Source organism: Thunnus albacares, chromosome 10 (assembly GCF_914725855.1).
Source record: "Thunnus albacares chromosome 10, fThuAlb1.1, whole genome shotgun sequence".
NCBI classification, from domain to species: Eukaryota; Metazoa; Chordata; class Actinopteri; order Scombriformes; family Scombridae; genus Thunnus; species Thunnus albacares.
The window spans coordinates 1,096,488-1,114,987 of NC_058115.1; positions in this window are offsets into that span (position 1 = coordinate 1,096,488).

Consider the following 18,500-nt stretch of genomic DNA (forward strand, 5'->3'; position numbering starts at 1 on the left):
TTGCATGACTATACTTGTGAGGGCCTATAGTCCTAACCCTATCCTTAACAAACAGCATTACAGTACATGTTTCAACTTGAGTGAAAAATTTGTGCATATCGCAGGGCTTTATGAATGTACTTCATAAATGTACAGAGAGGAGAGGGGAAAAGGAGAAAGACTGGATGGAAATAATGGAAAGAACCAGAGTTCCTGGTTAGTTCTGAGTTCAGTCAGAGGCTGAACTGAACACAAACACACTATAAATACTCCCACCTTCCATTAATAACTAGCTAACAGTATTTTGGATATTTGGGGTGAATAAACACAAATGATGGTAACCTGGACCTTAAAGAACTGATTCACATTTTTTTCTGTCTGCAGTAAAACAACAGTCTGGTGCCCATATGGATAATGAAAGAGGATTTGCTTGCTGTTATCATTCCTTCTGGTTATACTGACCATTAGAAGATCTCCTGCAAATGCATTCACAGTGTAATTAGTGGTACAGTCCCTATGTTGCACAAAAATATATTCAAAAGTTTATCTGGAGCTAGGGGGGGTTTATCACGTTTTCACCCCCTTATTTACCACAGCTATTATAGAGGGTGATTATCATTGGCTGAATAGATAGGTGATAACCCTTCTCTCTAACAGGAATTGTCAGGAGGAAATCTCTCTCTCATTATTCTTCAGTTTCATTTAGTTTCCAGAGTGACCTCTTGTTTAGACAGGCTTTTTAACTTTATCTAGAAAAATAAGCCAGACAAGGTAAAAAAGGAGGTTATGTCTATGGGCCCTATCTTACGGCCGGTGCAGAGCGGCGCTAAGCGCAGCGCAAGTGTCTTTGCTATTTTAAGCCCGACGCAGTCGTCATTTTCCTGTCCAGTGCCCACGTTGTTAAAATAGCAATGACACTTTCGCCCCATGGGCGTGTTGCTCTTAAAATGAGGTGTGGTCAGGTGCATTGTTGGCGCATTGCTATCTTGAGGCAGCAGAGAACGATTGCACTATTGACTAACAAAAACCTGTCTGAAGTCAATGGCGCAATGTTTCACTGTTATACAGGCGGGTGCACAACATACACTCTGCTTGTTACACACACAGGACGTGCAGCAGCACACAAACATGCAAAAGGTAACAAATAAAAGGATTACAATGTGAGAGATTATTATTGTATATATTAATATATTTTAAAAAATAATAAAATAATGCTTAGTCATAATGTTTATCAGAATTAACTAATTGCAGTAATGATGGATTAAATTGTTTAATTATTTGACCAAATCGTGGCAATACATGTATGTATTTAAACAGACGGACAACAACGGATCAGACACAGATTGACATTCCTGCTGCATCAATACATGATGACATGAGGAACACATGAGGAAATAAATGAGGTGAAAACAATGATTCAACTAATGAAAGAAATAAATCTGTACAGCTTCTATCTGCTGCCAGCAGCAAGATCAGAACCTTGGAGAGATGATCAAGTCCTGATAACTGTGTTAATGATTCTTTACATGATTAAAATTAATGATTTAATTTTTGAACAATATTTAACAAATATTCTTTAACATCTCCGAGAGTACAGTGATCAGGTTTCCATACTTTCAGTAATTAAAACCTGATGATTTGACCTGTTACTCCATGACTGAACAAAACGATTTTAAAGAAACCAAAGCTGTCATTTAAAAAAACAAACCTTTTCAGAAACCAAACGAAGATAAATTTGCAACAAATTAATGAACAGGATGTTAAACTGGTGGTCTGTGGCTGATGGTCCAGGAGCAGCAGGGGCCAGTGTGCTTGTTATGGATCGTGCACTTTCCCTTTGCGCACAAGCAGATCTGTTTCCTCTGCAGAGAAGTGTTCCTTCTTACTACTTGGCAAATGTGCCGTCATAATAGCAATCCACCAAGGTGCAAGTGCACCTGGCTCTTAGGGGGAATGGGAGATGACACTATGATTGGTTTATTGCATGTTAGGCCGAAAACACACCCAAGATTAATTAGGAGTCTATGGACAACCCCTTTGAACCATGCACCTGGCGCATCGACCATTTCTCCGCCGTTAACATAGCAAAAGTGGATTTGGACACACCATAAATGCAATTGCACCATGCGCTTCAGACCGTGCGCTTTAGATTGTTAAAATAGGGCCCTATGTCTCTAACAGAGGGAGGTCTTATGTTTTGGACTTTTTCCTCATTCAACCATATTATCAAAATTAACTGGATCAAAAGATTTCTAAAAGATCCATATAGCATGTGGAATATTATCCCAAACTTTCTGTTTGAAAAAGTGGGTTGTCTTAATTTTTTATTAATGTGCCCTTGTGCTGTTGATAAACTTCATATAAAACTCTAACTTTCATAGGCAAGTTCTTATGTGTTGGTCTCTTCTATATAAGCACAATTTTTCTCCTCACAAATGTTTTTTTTTTTTATGGAATAATGTTAATATCACATACAGAAACAAATCATTATTTTTGAAAACTGGTTTAACAACAGTAAAACAGCTATTTAACTGTGAATGGCTTCTGTATTCATGTGAATATTTATAGAGAAATATAGTGTTCCTGACTCCCAAAGTGAGCATAGTACTGTAATTAATGCACTGTCAACTGACATTATATGCTTATCGTGTTGCTTATCATATATATTCGTAATATAGAAGACAAATGCTCTTTTTGTAATCATATGGTGGAAACGCTAGAACATGTGTTTATTCAGTGGACATATATATGACATTGTTTTCACTTTGCTAATCTCTACCAACAACTACTCTGGTACTTGTTCACAGACAGTTGGTCCTGATCAGCTGTGCGGGATTGTCAGTATGTATATGGAACCTTAAAACTCTTGTGGATCTACATGTAAGCTTCATCCACTTATATTACCCTGGAGTGAATATGTATAGAAGGATGTACTTGGGAAGTCTCTTTTTGGTAGAGATTGGATACTCATTAATTATTTCATTTACTGAAATGATATGTTGCAGATTTGCACACAAGTTTTCAGTTTCTTCTGTATTTTCTCCATACAGATTTTGCATTATGTTATAGTTTTCTGGTGTAAACTGTAGGGTTCATATCTCACAAATTGTGCATATGATGAAGTAGTAACTTCTGTAGCTCATCTTGTGTATTTTTTCAAAAATGGATTATTTCTTGATGTAATATTTTCTATCTTTTCCTTCAACTTCAATAACTTCATTAAAGTCTCATGTTTTTCTAAGATTTGTTTCAAAAATCTTGCTCTATGTTGTTTGAAGCCACAGGGGATGAATAGATAGATTATGCAAGGTGTGAGAAAGGGAATATTTTGTTCTAGATGTCACACTGCAGCTTGCCTGTTTGTCATGCATGAATTATGATAACCTCAGTCAGGATTTTTTCCTAAGTGTTTTTATTCTTCTTTAGGCATGAAAAAAAATATTTGAACTTCATTTTTTTTTAAATATGCATTTTTCAAGGAGTTTTTCACATGTCCACTCAGGTGGACAGCATGCGTTTGAGTTTTCAACTTTAGGAATATGTATTTAACAAACCAATGAATAAAATGATATATTATTTGAAAACTATAAAATAATATATTTTCAAAGCTGTTAAACTAATGTTTTAACATATTTTAACATATTCTAATATTGTTCAATGCAATGCAAAACCATTGAACCTTGTTCCTGACTCCTCAGCCTCTTCCCTTTGTCTTACTGCATTTATTAGCACATGAACTACAGATGACTTGAAAAGGATTGGCAATATATTCCTGAGCTGCTGAGTGTTTCCGGCCAGCCTGCAGCCATCTTGGTTTTGAGTAATTTGTGTTGCACTTACAAAGGCTGGCCAATGGATGTCAGTGTATGGGATGACACACTAGCATCCACTGTGGTGGCTGATGTATATATAAGAAAACAGCTTTTGAATAGCTGTCCACTGTAGTGACCTCTATGCATGAAAGGGTTAATTGACAAAATATGTACAAATAACTTAAAAAAAATGTGTGGGTGGATTACTAATAAATGATATAAGTGACCATCTACCTGTTTTGCTATTTTAAATTCTTTTACTAAAATTGTTACTAATGTTAGTCAGATGATTTGATGCAGAACACCATAGAAAACTGCAGCTTTTAAAATACACACTCTCCCTGGAGTTAATATCTTGTGATCATTTTAATCCAAAAAAAGATTTTTCCCTAACCCCAACCAAGTGGTTTTCGTGCCTAAACCTAACCAGACCTTAACCACAGCATTGTCACAAGTGCATCAAAATACAAGACATTAAGGGCAAAAGACGATAGATGTAGCCTAATCGGAACACCTAAACATAAATAATGACGTCATTATTAGATATCAGACACTGATAATGTTTATTACCTGACAAAACAGTCTTTTTATGTATTACTGGGGTCTACTGCCAAATTCAGCGTCATGTTTCACTCAGTAGAACTCATATTTAATAAATCAGTAGTTATAAAAATATGTAAACTGTATCATTAAGGCAGACAAACATTATCTGGGAAACATCACGTTTATTCACTTTACATGGAGGTAAAATTAATACTGAATTATGTTGAATGTTTGTTTGTTTAAAAGAAATCAAATTTATCTTTTAGAAGGAGTAGATGTTTATTGGTAAACTCAGCTCTGTTAAACTGTTTCACAAAATGACACTTAACGTCACAAACTGAACTAGCTGACAGGACACTCATCCTTGCTTAGCATGATGCTAACAACATATTAATACAATGGGAAATCCTACATAAAATGGTTAATGTTACACTATTTTTAACTTAAAACCATGACTAGATGTGTACACAAAACGGTATTTATGAACCCATAATCATTTTTAATATGCAACAGGACCATTATCAAACAAACAATATGACAAGGGAGCCTTGATTTAAGACATGATGAGCATAAAGTGTCATACACAACTACAGTATGTGTGGCTCTAAGCTACAAGAAGGGTAGCTCGCTGCAGTCAGTCAGTTTCTTCTGCAGTTGCTTCACTTCTGGTGGTGTTATCGAGCGGAAAAACATATAGTGCCACTCTGCCATTGCAACTACATTGTGGTTGGAGAGGGTATTATCCTAAAATCCTGTCAGCAGCATTCAAGCACTCAGCTGCCACCTAGCATCTACAGTTATCTTGTGCAGTCCCCTCTTTTACCGCTGCAGCAGCACCGCGGTAACGCAGCAGTAAAGCAGACAAATAAAACAGGTAACACCTGTATGTCACCAGTAGCTAATGTACAGGTAAATGGCACATCCCTCTCAGCACTCTTAGACACAGGTTTCATATAGTCTCCTGTGCAGGCTAAATTCTTTCCCAGAGAGCTGTGGTGTGTAGAAGACACAGTACCAGTTGTTTGTGTACATGGACATACTGTAGTTCAGATGTGCCAAGAATGTGCTGCTACATAGAAGTCGACAACTAACAATGCCTCATTAAAGTGGGAGTAACTCCAGAGTTTCATTTTCCTGTTTTATTAGGGACTGATTTGCCCATCCTCTTAGACCTAATCCAAGAGAGCAGGATTAAAATGTGTGGGGTTGTCACCAGGGCTAGATCAAAGCAGGCTGCATCTCCAACAGTGTTTGAAGAGCCAGGATTAGTTCAGCCAGACCCTGATCTTGTTTTACCAGCCCCTGTTATGTCTTAGTCTGCTGCTCAAGATACAATCACTGCACATACAGAAGCAGGTTGCACCATCAGTCGGGTCACTGATGCACCAAGCCATAGGCCCTCTCATTCAAGACCAGCTTTTACCAGTGACACACTACAGCTTATGTCATCTACAATTAGCAGGTAGATAATGCGTCAGAAGACACGAGTGACACAAGAGGAAAGGCTTGAAAGGTGCAGAGACCATGTTGGGGAATTGCTCTTTCTTTTTTCATTTTCTTTTACATTTCCCTGTGACCTTTCTCTTCAGCAGAAAAATTACCCCCCCAAGCATCGATGGCTCAGGTGATGAAAGGAGGGCATACCATTCCATGGGCATGTCATTTGGGTGTTATGAAGACTTTTCTGAGAGTAAGCAAGAGATTTTACTGGGCAGGAATGTACACTCAAATCAAAGACTACTGTAAAACAGACTGTCAGATCACTGCAGGAAAGCATACAGCCCCTGTACCTCTCATTCTACTTCCTGTCATTTCAATGCCTTTTGAATGTATTGGTGTTGACATAATGGCCCAGTTGAAGGGAGTCAGTCAAGCAATGAGTTACTTTTGGTTGTCTGCGATTATGCTACCAGATATTGAGAAGCCTACCCCTTGAGAAAGGTAACAGCTAAGCAGGTAGCTTAGCAACATGTTTCCTCTGCAGCTTACATCATCAACACTGAATAATATCTCTGCTGCTGTCTCTGCTGGAGTCAAAAAAACAAAAACTTTTAATGGGGTAAAAATGGAAGAAATATTAGGAAGAGCAACTGAGGTACACGTACCTGGTTGGGAAACACTGATCTAAAGCATATCAGGCCCTAATAAAGTTCTGAAAAACATTTTTTCTCTGAATTAGATCTCAAATAAAACCATTTGTTGACACAACTTGTTATTAGAAAACATGAACACAAAAATCAAAAGCATAGGTATAAAAATGCAAATAATCATCTTATGTGATTTCTGTGCGCTAAGATAATGTAAATATCTGTGTTAGTGTTACTTTACTTACTCAACTTTATGTTGTATGCCAAACGTAAAACCAAAGGCAACTGCATTCCCTCATCTCATTAGATCAGCTGACTCTGTTGACTGTTTTAAACATTTAAAAACCCACATTTTTAGGATGGCCTTTCTATAACTTTCAATAACTTCAAGGGTATTCTCTGGGTGATGACTGGTTGCTGTATGCTTTCTGTGTTCGTATGTGTGTTATGTCTGTATGTATTGTATGTGCTTTGGTTTGTGTTCTCATTCTTTCTGTGCTGATGTTGATGTAAAGCACTTTGTAACCTCTGTTAAAAAATGTGCTATATAAATAAAATTTTACTTACTTACTTACTTACTTACTACAGCCATGCTTAAGTTTTTCATTCAGGTTGGTCTTCCTAAAGAGGTCCTTACAGATCAGGGGCCCAATTTCATGAGCCACACACTCTCCCAAGTCTGTCAGCTCTTAGGGAATAAGAGAATAAGAACCACCCCTTACCACCCTGAGAGTGATGGTCTGGTAGAGTGTTTAAAAAAAACTCTGATCTGCATGTTTAAGATGTTTGTCTCAGAAACAGGAAAGAAATGGGAAAAATGGCTGCCATTCTTGCTCTTTGCTTACTATGAGGTTTCCCAGAGCTCAAGAGGGTTTTGGCCATTTGAGCTGATCTAAGACCATCATGGATGCGCTTCGGGAGATGTGGGAGGAGTCTGATTCACCCAAAAGTATGAATATCATCTCCTTTGTGATGAAGAGAGTGTGTCCAGTTGATGAAAACCACCACCATGGCTTGTGAGAACCTGCTGAAATCCTAGGTCAAGCAAAAAGATTGGCATGGCTGATCAACCGGGAAGTGGAGCTTGGAGCCTGGTGAGCAAGTCTTATTGCCTTTGCCAACGTCTGAGAAAAAACTGCTGGTAAAGTGGCAGGGCCCTTACCAGGTGAAGAGGAAAGTGCAGGAGGTGCCTTACCAGATCCTCATGCCAGGGTGTAAACAGCCTCTCCAGACCTTCCATATAAACATGCTGAAGAAGTGGCACCCCTGCTCTGTTCCAGAACTGCTTGCAACTAATTCCCTCTTGGTCCATGCTGTGAAGGAAGAAGAAGAGTTGGAGGAACAGTTTCTTCCTATTGGAGAAGACGAGACACAGCTGGACTTGACTCACCTGTCAGATGAAAGGATGAGGGCGCTACTTGAGATCTCGCCCCTTGACCTTTTTCTGCAGACACTTGAGAGAACAGAGGTGGTACATCATCACATCTCCTCATAGGATCCCACTCCTCTGTGACAGCCAGTGTACAGGGTCCCGGAGCAGCTGTTACCTGTACTAAAGAAAGAACTGGACATGATGAGAGAAATGTAATTGATCGAGCCTTCCTCCAGTGAATGGAGCAGTCCAATCATCCTAGTCCCCAAGAAAGGGACTTCTATTTGGACTTCAGGAAAGTCAGCAGAGTGAGTAAGCTGGACTAGTATCCCATGCCCAGGGCTGAAGACAGGAATTCCAGTTTGAGTAACAGAGTAATGTGTAGATGTTTATCACATACCAAAACACCACACAGTAATTTGTAATACTCACAGACAGACTTTTACAATTATGAAAAGTTATCATTACAGCAACTACTTTATCTTTTGTTGTGACGATGATGAGGTTAACAGCAGAAATGCAGTGTTGTCATTCCGAAGTTATCCACCAGCAATGTGTGCTTGGATATAAGTGATTGTGTAATGCTGCACCCTCCTGGATGATGTCATGTTGCACAAAATTTGAACCAGCTTCAACTTTTTTTCCAAGGCAACCCTGTGTTGCTCTGCAAAACTCTCTGTGCTGGCACCCCCACTGAGTGAATTTTTTCATGCAGGGCTAATGTTGGTCTGCTTCTTCCCCAGAGTTTTTTTTGTGCTTTCTCATCTCGCATGAAACCCTGGGTTCTGGGCCGAGCCTTCGCGGTCCTTCACAGTCCTGTTGGCATCCTTCCCTGGCTGTTGCTGTTGCTGATGCTGTTGTCGTTATGATTGTTGTTATTCTGAGGTTTCTACCCTGATGATTGGCGCTATACAAATAAAAATTGATTGATTGATTGATTGATTGATTGATAAACACATTTACATCCACTCAGTAAATTAAAGTTTCCAGTTCACCAAACATGTACGTCTTTGGTCAGCTAGACTGGAACACTTGGAAGAATCCTACACAAACAGATTAACCTGCCCATTTCAGAGTTGTACCTGGGGCAGCCCGGCCCAAGTGTGACATTGATGAGTGGTGTAGCTTTGCACGTTAAACAGTAATCGTTAAACAGTACAAGTAACATTTATGCATGTTAAGAAATTGCTGGGAAAATGCAAAACACATTTCTATAACAGGATTGCAGTGGTTTTGGAGGTCTATATATTTTATATTATGGACTTGCTTTCCACAGCTTTGAGAAAACCAATCGAATATACTTCAGAGAAGATGGAGAAAAATACTTTTCCTTCACTCCCCCTGTCTATTCTCATTAATCATAGTTTTATTTTCCTCTCCATGTCTCACCTGGCTCTCGCCTTCTTATTTTATTCACTGTACTCCAGTGGTCATCCACCATTACTCCTATTTCCTCCTGAACTATTCAGAGCAGGCTCTCTATCACTCTCCTGCTCCACAGTTCTTCCCCAGCAGAATCGTTGTCTTTCCCTTCATGTATCTACATCTATTTAATTACTCTAACTTCCCCACCATCACCACTCCTTCAAAATATCAAACTTTCAACCTTTTCTTTTGACATTTGGTTTCTAAATAATTACACAAAGAATTTGGGGCAATAGAAAACAAACACACAGCACAGTGAGAAACAATACAACGTAGTATAAAGTATACATCAAAAATTTGTAGTTTGAAGGTACACCTAACCTTCTGACAATCCTCACCCTGTTAAGCATTAAACATAATATCAGACAAAACCGTACAATGTTCCTACCATGCTAATGTTAATAACGCTATTCTGATCATACATTTTTATACTTGTTCATTAAATTATGAATTATTACATTATACACATTTCCAGCTTTATGTTTTAAATCTGGTGCTCTTGAATATCGTTGCATGATTTACAGTTAAAAACTTATTTACCCCATACTGACCCTTTATGCAGCCCCTCAGTTCAGCCTGAAACAGGCTGTTTTAGCTCCTGTCCCTTTAAGGTCCCCCTCCAGATGAGCCCACTATGTTCTGACTAGTTAGCTTCTGGAAGCTACATCTAAGCCAACCTCTGGCGGTTCAGGAGGCTATGTCAACAAACTACAGTTGTAGGATTACTTCTTTTTCTCATTCTTTACTCGAAAAGAAAACTTCTTAAATACATCTGTACATGTTCAATCTGAAATATGAGAGTAGGCAACACGAACAACACATGGAAAGACCTTAGCAACAACCTTAGCAACCAATTCTACGGAATGGACAGCCATTTATAGGCATGCACAACAAGCTAACATCAGCTCATCGGCAAGGTAGAAAAAACTGTCGCAGATGAAGCGTATAGCTAGTTAAAGCCTTGGACAGGGCCTCTGCTAACCATTTGGAGGCCCTAAGAATAATTGTTCATGGGGGGCCCAGTTTCCTCTTCTTCTGTTTTTCAGCTTTTTTTCAGAGATTCATGTTGTCTCTTACTTGCCATTATGCCTCATTCAGGGGTGGAGCTAGACTCTCAGCACAGAGGGGGCAAAGCATTCTAAAGGGGCCTTTTTCATTTTAGAATTCGCAACTGTAAAATAGCTGATATATCCTATTACCCATAATCACAAATTGTTATTGAGCCATGTAAGCCTATGTCTCAGGTAACATACAGTGAAGCCACTTTGAGACAAGCTTGTTCTGAAGAACAAAAAAGAAAACAGGTTGCCAGCCATGTTCAAATGTTTCAGCACTGAGTCTTTCTAACACGGGAATAACATAAACATAAAATAGACACAGTGGTCTACAACACTACAAGGCCTATTCAAATACAAAGTGGACAGTCTACAATACCACAGGCAGTGACAGAGACACATGCTGAGATGTGGTAAACATAGAGTTAAACAACAGATTAATCTAACATTATGACTGATTTCTTCATAACTAACTTTTAAGTTATGTTGTCCTTGCTTAGATGCTTAGACAGCTGTAGTTTAGTGTAAAGTTAGTCCATTTGTGTATTTCTCCATCCTCCATGGAACAAAATAATCCAAACAGTTTAACAAACATTGTGCATTTCACGGTCCCTTTTAAAACTTCATTCTCCTCTCCTTCACTTAGTCCTTATTAGTGTTTATGTCCTGCTCAACACACAGCAAAGTGAGGTTGGATAGTTTGGCCTCATCCACGAACGCAAATAGCTGTTAATGAGCCTCAGAAGGGACCTTTGTCTGGCAAGTTTCATACACCATAAACATAAAAAGACGCGAATATCTCATATTTTGGATAAAGTTTTCAGCGAAGTTACTCATAAACTTTGAATCGCTGCTTCTGCAGTCTTTACTTCCTGTAGAATCAACTCTTTTTATATTTTAGGTAAAAACATCTAATTTGCCTGAATTGAGTGATAGGGTACATACAATGAAAGAAACAACGGTGGGCATGTCCTTAACTAATTTATATATTTTTTCAATTTGTGTTAAAATGTAATAATGTGATAATTATCATGACATTTTTATCAACCTTAATTTTGGGGGGCCCCGTCTGGTACTTGAGGCCCCACGCGCTCTGCATACTCTGCGTATGCGGAGCGGCGGCACTGGCCTTGGATTTCAACTTGCAGGCAGCATTTCTTATACAACTTTCTCAAACTTAATAATGATGAAAAATTTGGCTATGGTATACCTGTTTTTTCTCTGACTATTGACAACTCCATAGTTCCTCCTTCCCCTCAGGTTAAGAGTCTGGGTGTCATCTTGGACAGCACATTATCTTTTGAAGCACACATCAACAATTGTCTTCATAAACTTCAGTTGGTCTGGAATTCAGCTGCCCATATCATTACTAGAACTATTATTATTATTATTATTATTATTATTAGTAGTAGTAGTAGTAGTAGTAGTAGTAGTAGTAGTAGTAGTATACATACATTAACCCTAAGTTTTGGAATTTTGACCATGTTTAACACCCAACATCATAATAGGATATGAATAAAAGAAAACTACGAACAGTATATTATGTCCCCTTTAATGACTTTTAAAACATTTTTTAAAATTTGCAGATTGTAGTACATGTTTTCAGTTCCACACTAATGGTCCATGAAATCATCCCTCTACCTGAAATACAATGATTTTTCAAAAATGCAGTCAAGTCATTATGTTAATATTGGTTATTGGTTCATCAAGACAAACAATTTGGAAGATTGTGTTCATTTATTGATTGGGACAGTGTGCAGTTTTAAACGTTAATGATGCATTGCAAAGGAGTTAGCTCAAAGCTAATTTACATCCGCAGTCCCCCACAATCAAAACATACAACAGCACAACAACAAACAGTACAAAGCAAAAAACAAACAGAACACACCATTCAAAATACAAAATACAAAGCTACACACAACAACACATCACATACACCCACGATGTCAATTAGAAATGAATGATGTAAACTTGTCAAATTGAAAGCAAGACTTCCTGCGCTAATGAGAAGACCATGGATAAAGTTTAGACTCAGTGGCCACACAGCTGATTGGTCTTCAGTAGATTTTTTAATTTGGCCTTGAATGTATTGATTGAACTACAGTTCTTCATATCATCAGGTAGGGCATTCCATTGAGTTGTGGCTTTAACACAGAAAGCTGACTGCCCAAATGCAGTGCGACAAAATGGTATGGTACAATCTTGTATAGAGGATATTCTGGAGGATCTAATAGAACTTACTGAGCGAGTGTACACAAAGTCACATAGTGGAGGAGTGGCCAAACCATTTAAAATTTGATGAAGTTGAGGTGTTAGGAGGTTGTACCACAGTTTTAGAGAAAAACATACCTTTTGTCTTGTTTACATTTAGACTCAGACATGATTGATCAAGCCAATGTGTGATCCTTTCCAATGCAATTGTTAGCTTAGCAGCAGCTAACTCAGCTGTTTTTGCATGTGTGTACACAACGGTGTCATCTGCATACATTGGTAGTTCTACATCATGACACTGTTGAGGGAGATCATTAATATAGAGGCTAAATAACAGGGGACCTAACACTGACCCTTGTGGAACACCCATTGTGCACTTCATGTTACTGGACAGTGTGTCACCAACTTTAGCACATTGTATCCTATTAGACAAATATGAAGACATCCATGCTAGTGCTGTAGATGAGAAGTTAAATTTAGAGAATTTCGATATTAAAACATCATGATTGATTGTGTCGAATGCTTTACGCAGATCTAAAAATACAGCACCAACTACTCCTCCTTTGTCAAGTCTTGATTCAATTTGCTCTATTAAGTGCAAGGTAGCAGTTTCAGTGGAATGATTGGCTCTAAAGCCAAATTGCATACAATGTAGACCAAAACTGCTTGTATTAAGAAATGTTGTCAGTTGTTTAATGACAACTTTCTCAGCCACCTTTGAGAGTAGTAGTTGGTGGAGCTAATTCTGCAGCTGGTAACAATATGAAGGTATACTGTCCATCCATCAGCTATACTGCTTATCTTCTAGAGGGTTGTAGGCTAGGCGAGAGGCAGGGCACCCTGGACAGCCATTCACATGACTGACAGTAGAGACAGACTACCATTAACACCTAAGGGCAGTTTAGAGTCACTGATTAACCTACCCTGCATGTCTTTGGTTTGTAAGAGGAAGCCGGAGCACCCGGAAGAAATGCATGCAGGCATAGGGAGAATGTACAAACACCAGAATGAAAGGCCAGCTGGGTGGTTCAAAACCAGAACCTTCTTGCTACAAGGCGACACTGCTAACCACTACCACCACTACACCACCGTATTGCCCTGGTGTATACAACATATGAGGAGACCTCACTGAAAGAGTGGCAGTCAAAGCTCAAATGATGGAAAATCATGTGGAAAAATTATGTAATGACATCTTTGTCTCATCATCGCTCCACACAGATTTGCTGCTATTTTTCTGTCTCTTCAGTTGTAGCTTCTGTGGATGTTTAAATCACATGTTTCATGTATGTTATCATTTATTTGCTAAGAGATTGCACTTAACCGCATTTATTTTTTTTCTTCCATACTCAAACTTCTACATCTCAGTCAAGTATAAACACTATTTTGCAATAGTTAGAGGTTTTTTTTTCCATGCTTCCACAAAGGTTTTGTAAAATGTGAATAAAAAAAGTGGATGGAAACCCATTTAGTTTCTTTCTTTCTTTCTCTTTCATAATCTCTGCTCTGTGCCTGCACACACACACAACACTGATATTTCCTTCTTGCTTCTATCCCTGCCTCCCACATTCTTAGATCTACTACTCATCAGTCAAACATCCTTTATACTTGCTACACTTATGTGCTCTCATGAATCTTGTATGAGAGAGGAAAAAAACATTCCAGGTCATCATATGTCGGAGCAGTGTGTTTATCAGGGTGTTGGAGGGAAATAAGTTGTGAATATAGTTATCAATACAATCATTGTTATTGAGAGTGTGTTCATGACAGTGTATGAACACACTATTTTTGCCTCTTGTTTTCTTTTCCTCACCCACCCTTAATTTTAAGCAACTTTATTATCCATTGACACCTTTTTCCCCTCTTATGCTTCTCTCTCCAGCACCACTCCACTTCTTCTCCACCTCCACTCCTCCAGCACTTCCGTTTCATTAGCCATACTTTCACTGACAACGCTGTAAAAAAACATTCTTCCCTCTGCCATTCAAAGTCAATCTCGGATGTGAGTTCCTTGCCAAGTACCTATGTAAATGTCAAATCAATGTATCATATTTACACATGGTTGCACAAAGCCCTCTCGCTTGCACAGCTTATTTGTAGTGATTTTCCACAGCCGATAGAATGAAATGTGATATCCAAGCATATAAATATTTCAACTGGAGAGTGTTCTGAGTGCCTTTTTAATTGAAGAGTCTGATGTCAAACTGTCTTATCAATTACACTCCAGTCTGTTCACTACATTGATCCAGCTCACTTATTAAACACCCAAACACTGGGGTTAATACCTCACCTCTTGCTTTCTCATTTTATTTCACATAGTTGGCTGCTATCAGTGAGTTTAGTTATATTCCTCTGTATCACTGATGATGGGGATATGAAAGGAAGGCTGGAGTGCAGTGATGATGTATGGACTCAAACATGTAGAGCTGTCAAGAGCTGGTACAGTATGTGGATAGACAGATGATATGCAGATCAATGAATGCTAACTTACACCCAATCAGTCCCTTCATCACCTCCTCCCATGGTCATCAGAGAGATGATCATTACAGCCTCACCTCTGAATTCAATGGCCTGTTACCCAGCCTAAAGGAAAACTATGCTTTATTACAACATGGGATTTATTTTCATTGCTGTGGCCATTGGTTCTGTCAATAATGATGCATGATACTCACCAAATGACGACAAAATAAAGATGAACTTTGAAATTATTATACTCAAACTGTATGTGGTAAACATCCATGACAGTTTATGGACCAACACTGTAGTTGTGCACACAGTTTTCCTGTGCAATGATGGATGTGCATGCTTCAGCATGTGCTCACTTTCAGTTTGACCTCCAAACTGAAAGTTTTTAGATTATCTGGATAAATTGTTGGTTATTTAAAAACCTGTCTGACCATCTGACTCCTTTTGACTTGACTTTGCTGTTTTTCCAGATGTCAGTTAACTACTGTGTAATTTATTTCAGTCCATACAGATGTTAATTATACTGTATATGTATGCAAATCAGCTGCACTGACTCTTAACAATTTCTGACTAGCTAGGTTCTTATCAGTTCTTCTTTTGTTTTCTACAGTGTCTTATTTTTTCTTGGGGGGGAGGTGTGTTACCAAACACTGGTTACATATCCGTTCACAGTGATATCTGTTGTTCCAAAAAGTAAAAAAATAAAATATAATAAAGGATGAAAAATAAAGTCTGCAGGAGAGGTTGCACCTTTGTTCAATACAAGCCTTTCAGACAAGCAAGGACACATCAGAGCCTAAGAGAACTGAGACAAGTACATTTAGCATCAAAATCAGTCTGCAGTGTGTCTGTTATTATTTGTTATGTGAACTGACCAACTTAAGTTATGCCAAAGCATTTATGTTGAGCAAACTACCAGTTTAATCTTGAGTATAACATCCATGGATTAATGGGTTAAAATATCCAGGACCCCCAGTACAAGCGCCATACCCTCCTTTGATTTGTTTCCTTAAGAAAGCTTTATTTCAAAGGAATTTTTACCAAGTTGTAACATAGCATCCTGTGGGAGATCATGCCATCAAACTCACCTACTGTCATTTTCTGTTCTTTCTCAGTTGCACAACTCACTGCAAGTTAGCATCATCTACTGCTAACTTCCGTCTGACATATTCCACCGATCAAGGGAAAGAGAAGCCTCAAAACCAGAAACACAGAGGAAAGGTAAGAGAGGCAGGGGCTTCTCCTCTCTTTATCCTACTGAACAGGGCAGAGACAAGCCCTGATAAGACCCTATGAAGCCCACAAAACAGGAAAGCCCCAGCAGCAGCCTGAGACATGGCTGCATTACACTGCCGGCTTCACCAGGTTTTGTGTGTGTCACTTGGCTTTTTGTAATTTTGTAAAAACAAAATTATTTAATAATATGTAAAGTAAGCAGAACATACACTGAAAATAAAACTGTATTTTGACACAAGACACCTCCACAAAATTTTGAAGGGGTCTGACCCCTTGGTTGGGAACCACTGGACTAAACTAGCTAACTGTACATAAAGTAGTGTAAACTAGCTCCACCTCCAGCAGCTACAACAGTAACATGCTGCTCTAACATGCTTCACTATTAATAATCTAATGATGTCATATATAATAATATATCAGTCAAAGGGACCAAACCACTAATTTTACTGCAATACTTTGACTAGATCAAGCTCATAATACTTATGTACTTTTGCTTCAGTGGGATTTTTCATGCAGGACTTGTACTTGTAATGGAATAGTTTTACACTGCTGTATTGGTACTTTTACTTAAATAACAGATCTGAGTACTATTTTGCAAATGAAGATTTTTAATACTGTATATTTATTTTCAGGTTCTGTAGGAACCTGAAACATTCTGTTGGGCATTATAAAAAGCACATCATTATTCAACAATGAAAGCAATAAATAAATGGGAAAAAAAAGTTTTTACAACAGCGATGTCAGATGTTTTTCTTGATCTTTCTCCGATCGTCCACTGTCTTATGCTCGATGACCTTTGATCTCTTCTTGGTGGATGCTGGGAGTGGTTTTGGTCTGATGTTCACAAACAGTTGGTGTGGTCATTCACTCTCTTGTTCAGGGTCCTTGCTGATGAAGTGTTCCCCACAGCTGTCAACTATGTATAAGGTTAGGAGGCAGAGATCTCAAGGTGGTGAATGGTTGAGGCACTGTGTGAGAACTCTTCTCAGAAGCCAGTTTACTGGATACAAAGATAAACCACGTAGAACAGGAAAAGAAAACAAAATAAATCAGTATGAACACACACATGGAAACACACCTTTCTACTCTCTCACTTCCTATTAGCGATGTATGAATGAGAAGCACTTTTCACAGTAGACTTGTTATTTGTATCTTTCCTCAGAGTGTGTTGCTAGGTTGGAGAACAGTGTGGTCATGCTCTCTTTTGCTCTCTAATTCCACAAAGTAAATATCAGATTGTTTTGGTAGCGGCTTAGAAATGCAATTGAGAAGAGCTGAGGGAATGTTATCCCTGGAGTCCCCACTCTCACAAAATTGCCTTTCCCCCCTGAAATAGCATATGGTCTGGCACAAACCAAAAGTTGTGTCACAGAACAGCACACAATAGCAATCATCGAAGCACTGGTTCATACTGTGGGTATGAACATGGGTTATGGAATGTATATGGGTGATACCAAAGATTTTCAAAGAGACCTAAAGTGAGTGAAAAGCTTCTGTCCTATCAGCTCGCAATGGGAAAAAAAGCAACTAATTATTTTCAGTCACATGAAAGGTTTTAGAGTTTCAGGATTTTTATTTCCATGCCATCTAAAGTAAAGGTTCCTTTCTGTTCTCTGTCACTTTAAAGGAATGCTTCAATGATTTAAAGTCCAACTGAAATTTGAAAAATTATATATATATATATATATATATGTGTGTGTGTGTGTGTGTGTATATATATACCAGAACTACCAGAAGGCAGCATTGCAGATGTTCAGGACAGCTACAAATACCTTGGGGTCCCGCAAATGGGGACCATGAGGAGGCCACAGGGAAGTCAGCCATAACCAAACCTGAGTGGGAAGAACAAGATACGAGCCATCAACATGTACGCCCTGCCAGTCATCAGATACCCCGGTATAATAAGCTAGCCAAAGGAGGAGATAGAGGCCACTGATATCAAGACAAGGAAGCTCCACACAATGTATGGAGGGTTTCATCCCAAGTCCAGCACCCTGAGACTGTACACTAAGTGGAACGAGGGAGGCCGAGGACTGGTGAGCGTCAGAGCCACTGTCCAGGATGAAACAACCAAGATCCAGGAATACATCAGGAAGATGGCCCCCAAAGATGAACTGCTAAGTGAATACCTCAGGTAGCAGAAACCCCAATGATGCAGAGGAGGAGGAGGAAGAACCATCATGGAGGGACAAGCCCCTACATGGCATGTACCACCGACAGATAGAGGAAGTGGCTGATATCAAGAAATCCTACCAGTGGCTGGAAAAGGCTGGACTGAAAGACAGCACAGAAGCACTAATCATGACAGCACAAGAAC